Source organism: Arachis ipaensis, chromosome B07 (genome assembly GCF_000816755.2).
Source record: "Arachis ipaensis cultivar K30076 chromosome B07, Araip1.1, whole genome shotgun sequence".
NCBI classification, from domain to species: domain Eukaryota; kingdom Viridiplantae; phylum Streptophyta; class Magnoliopsida; order Fabales; family Fabaceae; genus Arachis; species Arachis ipaensis.
The window spans coordinates 33,330,279-33,336,706 of NC_029791.2; the positions used below are offsets into that span (position 1 = coordinate 33,330,279).

The 6,428-nt window shown below is 36.8% G+C and overlaps 1 long non-coding RNA gene across 1 annotated transcript; it reads left to right on the plus strand.

The window, feature by feature from the left end:
* On the plus strand, positions 346-892 carry LOC110264947. Its single transcript, XR_002351372.1, has 2 exons — positions 346-519; positions 632-892. It is a non-coding gene; the product is annotated as an uncharacterized LOC110264947 (long non-coding RNA).

Here is a 6,428-nt window from a genome sequence, read left to right on the forward strand (position 1 = left end):
AGGGAGAGAGAGATCGGCAGATAGGGGGTCCTTGTTCTGCGGCCGTGCCTCCGTCGTCCGGGTCCTCCGCTGTCCTTCCACCATCACTGAAGTTCTCCATCGCCATGGCTTGCTGTTCGAAGCTGCCACTTCACCACTGCTGGAGGTTTTCTCCGATTCAGTTAGAAGGAGAGAGTGCCATTAAATGGGGAAAACGCTTCTGTCATGCTCCTCGATCACTGGTGGTGGAGCCGCGCCGCCGTCGGAACCACCGCCGACTCTGCCAGCTTCCACCTCCATCGTGGTCGATCATGGAGGAGAGTGGAGGAAAACTGCCTCTGCCGTCGGAGCTTCTGGCTACTTCTGTCGTCGCCAGAAAAGTTGTCGGTAAGGGTTTTATTTGAGGTTTCTGCCTTTTTGGACTTTGAGAAGGTTTTGATGCTGCGCAATTTTTATAGTTGATCCACCGGAGCATCTGGCCACCACTGGAGCTGCTGCCGGGCCGATTCGAAATGGCAGCTGCTTTGTGTTGAAATTCCGGTAAGAGATTATGTTTCGAAAGCCCTACGTTAGTGTCTCGTACGTGTATTAAAGCCTATACGTTATTAATGTTCCTAGAGTTTAGTAACTGATGTTGCTTGTTGTAAATTAGAGCTGATTATGCTGCTGCAAAAATGTGTGGGGCTGTGCTTTGAAGCTGCCTTTGATTTCGAGTTGAGGCGAAAAGAACTTATGAGGCATTTGGGTTATGGGATTTGCGTTTTGAGGTAGGGGGCGCTTTCTGAAAACTATAGTTTATTATTGGAATTATTACATATGGATACTGATGTGAGGCAATGTGTATTGGGTGATTGTATCTGCTTTATGTGTTATTTGATTGACTCGAGTGATTATGGATGTTGGTTTGGTTGAATTGTTGTGCGGCTTTGTGAAATGTAATGTTTTGAAGTGATTCTTTAAAGATTTGAAATCTAAGTTTAATCCGTTGAGGATTGATTTGATTTGAGTCAATTATTTGATGATGTGAAAAGTCGAATGCACTTTTGAATTCAGCCTAGTTTACTTTAATTGACTTGATCTTGGACAAATGATTTGTTACTGAACAGTTTCTTTAAAGCTTTGGAAATGAGTCAAATTGGTTGATATTGAGTTGATTTTGAAATGATTTTCTTGAGATATGCCACTGAGGCGACTGTTGGATTTAGCTTACTTTGAATTGATTTCTGGTTTTGAGCTGTTGAAAAGGAATGAGAAACGGTTTAGTTGGGACCCGAACTGGGTGGCAAAGTCCAAGTTTTAGGGGAGGTGTTGCCGAAATTTCTATAAAATCCAAGTCTTTATTGAATGTTGTCTGGAAAAATGATGAGTTAAAGACTTCTACTATTTTATTTGAATTATCAAGAAAAGGATGGTTCATGCTTTTGAAACGAATTATTAAAGAGGAAATTGTAATTTAGTCTTGCTTCTTAAGAAAGGCATTGTATCTCTTTCAGGAGAAAGTTATTTAGAATGAAACTTATGTTTTAAAGCTGTTTTAAATGTGACAAGGGCAATGCCTTTGTATTTGACTTGAGGGTTTCAATTAGAGGAGTTTCAATGACTTTAAAAGGACCTGAATGTCTATTGACAAGTTTCATTTTGAAATGTTTTGAGAAAGATTTTAAGTACTCTTCGAATTCCGAATTCTTGCAAGACTAAAACAATTTTGAATAGTTGAAACGTTCTAGAATTTATCATGGGGGTTGAAGTTGGTTTTGCCTAAGTAAAGGAAACGTCTTTGAAAGAAGTAAATGATTACGTGACTCGGTTTGGCTTAGATCCTATTTTATTATTCAAATCGAAAAGCCAATGTTTTAATGATTTTAAATGAATTTGGCGAAATGAGTTATGCTATTCTCCCCTAAAGTGCCGATTTTATGAGTTTAATGATGTTGAATGGTGGAAGTGCTGTTTTGTTATGGGCCAGAATGGCTGTGTATGATTATGAATATTGGCTGGTTCTGGATTGAACCGTGATCCGGAATGGCTGTGTATGATATTGATTTATGGCTGATTGCCGAATGAGTTATGGGCCGTATGGCTGACTATGAATTATGAATTTAAGCCGGATGGCTAAGATGGATGTTGATCCATGGCTGGGACTAAATGAATATATGCTTGAGATACCTGGGTAGTAGCAAGGGTTGTGGTTCGTCCCACTTGCTCCAGGTCAGAGACCGTGACGCCTGGGTAGTAGCGGTAGTAGTGGTGATTCCACTCGCTCCAGGTTGAGCTTTTAAACACCTGCCTGGGTAGTAGCCGCAGTAGTGGTTATTCCACTGGCTCTGGGTTGAGCGGGTAGTAGCAATGGAGTTGTAGCTCAAACCTACTTGCTCCGCGATGGGTGTTTCTGTCCATGGTTAGCTACCAGGACGTGTCGGGTTGGCTATATAACCGACAGATGATATCATCAGCCATTAGGGACAGGCATGCATCATACGCATCTATGTGACATTGTTTGGGTGTGCATATTATACTTGGTTTGCCTATGTGATTAATTGCTAATTGTTCTACTTGCAATAACTGTTTGTTTGTGCTTGCATATTCCTAATTGTGTTTGCTATTTCTGAATTCTTGCAAGACTAAAACAATTTTGAACAGTTGAAACGTTCTAGAATTTATCATGGGGGTCGAAGTTGGTTTTGTCTAAGTAAAGGAAACGGCTTTGAAAGAAGTAAATGATTACATGACTCGGTTTGGCTTAGATCTTATTTTATTACTCAATTCGGAAAGCCAAGGTTTTAATGATTTTAAATGAATTTGGCGAAATGAGTTATGCTATTCTCCCCTAAGGACTTGGGACTCTGCCGAGGAACTTTTGTTACAAAAATCCCATTGTTGGATGGGTGATTTTGAATGATTCAAAAGGAATCTTTAACTTTCCATGATTTTGGAAGTTTTGGAAAGAGGAAGCCGAGAGTGGCTTATTTTAAAAAGGGAATTTTTCTTGAGTAAAAAATTGGCTTATGAGCCTGAGATAATTTGAGAAATGAGATCTTTAAAGCCAAGGCTGAAAAGAGTTGAAACTTGATTTCAAAGTGAAATGAATTGAGAAAGTGATTTATGGCTTAAATGCCGATTTCATGAATTTGATGATTTTGAATGTGGAAGTGCTGTTTTATAGTGAGCCGGAATAGCTGTGTATGATTTATGAATATTGGCTGGTTCTGGATTGAACCGTGAGTCGGAATGGCTGTGTATGATTTATCAATATTGGCTGGTTCTGGATTGAACCGTGAGCTGGATGGCTAAGATGGATGTTGATCCATGGCTGAGAATGAATGCATATATGCTGAGATATTGATAATTATGATTTTGCACTTCCACTATCTGAGATACGAGTTTCCTTGGGTAGTAGCAGTGGCTAGCCACCACGTGCTCTAGGTTGAGACTTGATACTCTGTTGACCCTATGTCGTAAGTATGGCTGGGCACCGTGAAATCCCCGGATGAGCTCGCCCCCGTAAATATTCACCAGTGAGGGTGATGGATATGGATCATGATTATGATCAAGTTTATGATGAGTATAACTCGAGTTGGGGATGCGCGACAGAGGGACAGTCCAATGGTTAGCTACCAGGACTTGTCGGGTTGGCTCTATAACCGACAGATGATATCATCAGCCACTAGGAACAGGCATGCATCATATGCATCTATGTGACATTGTTTGGGTGTGCATATTATACTTGGTTTGCCTATGTGATTAATTGCTAATTGTTCTACTTGCAATAACTGTTTGTTTGTGCTTGCATCTTCCTATTTGTGTTTGCTACTGGGACTCTGTTGGACTGTGGTGATTGGTTGATGGTTGGATTGTTTGGGCGTAGGGCCGTGGTTGGAATGAGATGAACCGATGGTTGATTTCGGTTTTGTGTTTTTTGTTTGGAATAAAATATGAAAGGCTATTTTGTTTCAGCATAGGTAAACCTTTTTGAAAGGCTTTTGAGTTTTTGAGAATTGAATGGTTCCTCTTTCAGAAAAGATTTCCGACTTTATTTTTATTGTAAACCGTTGTTTTTGAAAAAAGGCATAAGATGGTTATTAATCACTGGTACGGTTTATCTTCATGTATCCTATTACAGTAATTCCTAAAAACCCTCTACTGAGAACCCTTTCGAGGATGATGTTCTCACCCCCCTACATTTTTTTCCTTTCAGGATATGGGCGCAGAAGTCAACAGAGTTTATTTAGTTGTTGATATGCTCTGTATTGCTTTAGATCATTATTTGTTGTACCCTCGCCTTTATCTTGATATAATCTGTAAGAGGGATAGGAATTGTATTGGATTATGTTTGTAATATTACTTACATATATGTATGTATATATATGGATGTACTCTTTATGAGTTTTTGTAAGTTGTATGGTATCTATGGATGTATGTTATCGAACGAAAATAATTTTCGGGAGCAGTTTTGCGGTTTAAAGTTTTAAACAGGCTCATATTTTAGTATTAAATAGTATAAGTATCGTCGTAATGTCCGAGCTATCAGAGTCGCGCAGCCGGAAGCGTGAGCTTTGGTAGTTAGGGTGTTACATTCGGATCTTGAATTCGATGTCTGTAGCTAGAGATATTGGCCACGCACAGTAGCTCTAGTTTTGTGGTATTTTCATCTTCTTGTTCTTGTTTTGAAAGCTTTGAAACTTAGGCTGTTTGGCTTGTTGTATGCACATTTAATTTGTGACTCTCTTATACCCTATTTTTCATCATAGTGAAGTTATTTTTTGGTCTTGGTGACTCGTGGTTTTTACTTCTCTCATTGAAGAGGTTTTCCACATTAAAAATCTTAGTGTGTTAGCTTATCTATAATTTCTAGTTTATGTGATTTTTTCACTGCTGTTGAGTATTATTGTACTAGTATTAATACTTATTGTGAGTAGATATTGTTGTTCCTCTAATTCTTGCAAGTAGGAAATTGTGTGTTTTATTCTTATTATAGGTCTTCAATTCTTTCAATTGATTCTTCTAAAATAAATTGTAACTCATTTTTTATTCCCTGACTTTCAGTTGCCACCAAGTTACCTACCTCATAGAACTCACAGAAAAATGACTAAATTGTTATTTGCATTTATGAGATATCTGCCAATTGCTACAAATCATTTTTCATGGATAAATTTCACACAACCATCAATGCAAATTATTTCACACAACCACCTGCAACCTATCTTGTTTTCTCCCTTTGATGTAACTATCCAACTCTTTTTAATAATTTTTATTTTTCTCAACTTGATCTATTTTATTATGGAATATCTTTTGTTTTTTGTTTTCCCTACCACCCAAATGCCTGCAAATCATAGATTGATACACCTCTTCCTTTAGCACTTAGCCACTTCTTGATCGCACCAAGCTTTCAAAAACTGAGTTTAACCCACTTTATTTTACCTTCTTGGAATACTTTTGTTTATAGAGATTCTACCAAGTTAAAGTGAATAAAGAGATGGCTTTTATCTTTTTCATGTCGCTCACACAGCACACGAGTAGTCTCATTCTCTCCTAAAATATTTAATTTTGTTAGCCTTTTCTTTGTATTCAGCCTTTTTAAAACTGCAAACTAAACCATTATTTTAATCTTTAGAAAAACAACGCTTCTCTATATACTATCAAAAAAATATTTAGATTTTACGAAACCAAAAGTCCCCTCTACAGCATTGATCATTGACTTGATAATGAAACTTCTATTTGTCATTATATATTTGATCTTTTTATTCCTAAATTTATGTTATATTCTAAGGACAAGGTTATGATAAAGAGTGAAGATTATTTTTTAAGTAAAGAAAAGTTCTACAAAAATTTTTTTATCATATACGTATACAATGTACTTACTTTTTATAAATTTAGTAAAAATTTTCATTCTTTATCCAACTTTATTCTCCAACAAAGAAATTTTCGTATGTATTAACGTATAATACATTAATAGTATGGTAATAATACCACAATCCTGTCTTAGAATTCGTAAAGCCATTGAGAAATTTTTAAAATTGAGAACAATATGCTATGGCTCAAGGCTGTGTCCAAAGAACAGCATGCTGGTGAGTCACATTCTACACTATTCTAGAAATCTTTCTTAAACATGTCCAATCAACATTAAGAACAAACAGAAATAAAGTTATAATTACTCAATCACATGAACAAATTACAATTTTAGCAAATTGTTAAAACATTTATAAACCAAGGAGATTTTAATACGTCTCATTCATTTAATGAGTGATTCAAACATGACGTTACAAATAAGGGTACGGGTATTACAGGAAGGATAGCATATTAGAGAAAATGTAGGATTATCTTTGCACGCTTTGTTGTGAAACATGTATACGCAATTACGTATCAATGCATCAATGACATTGGGAATGCTTTTGAGCATGTTAATTATGAGATGAAATTATGGGTTTTTTTTTTTTTTACCATATTTAATA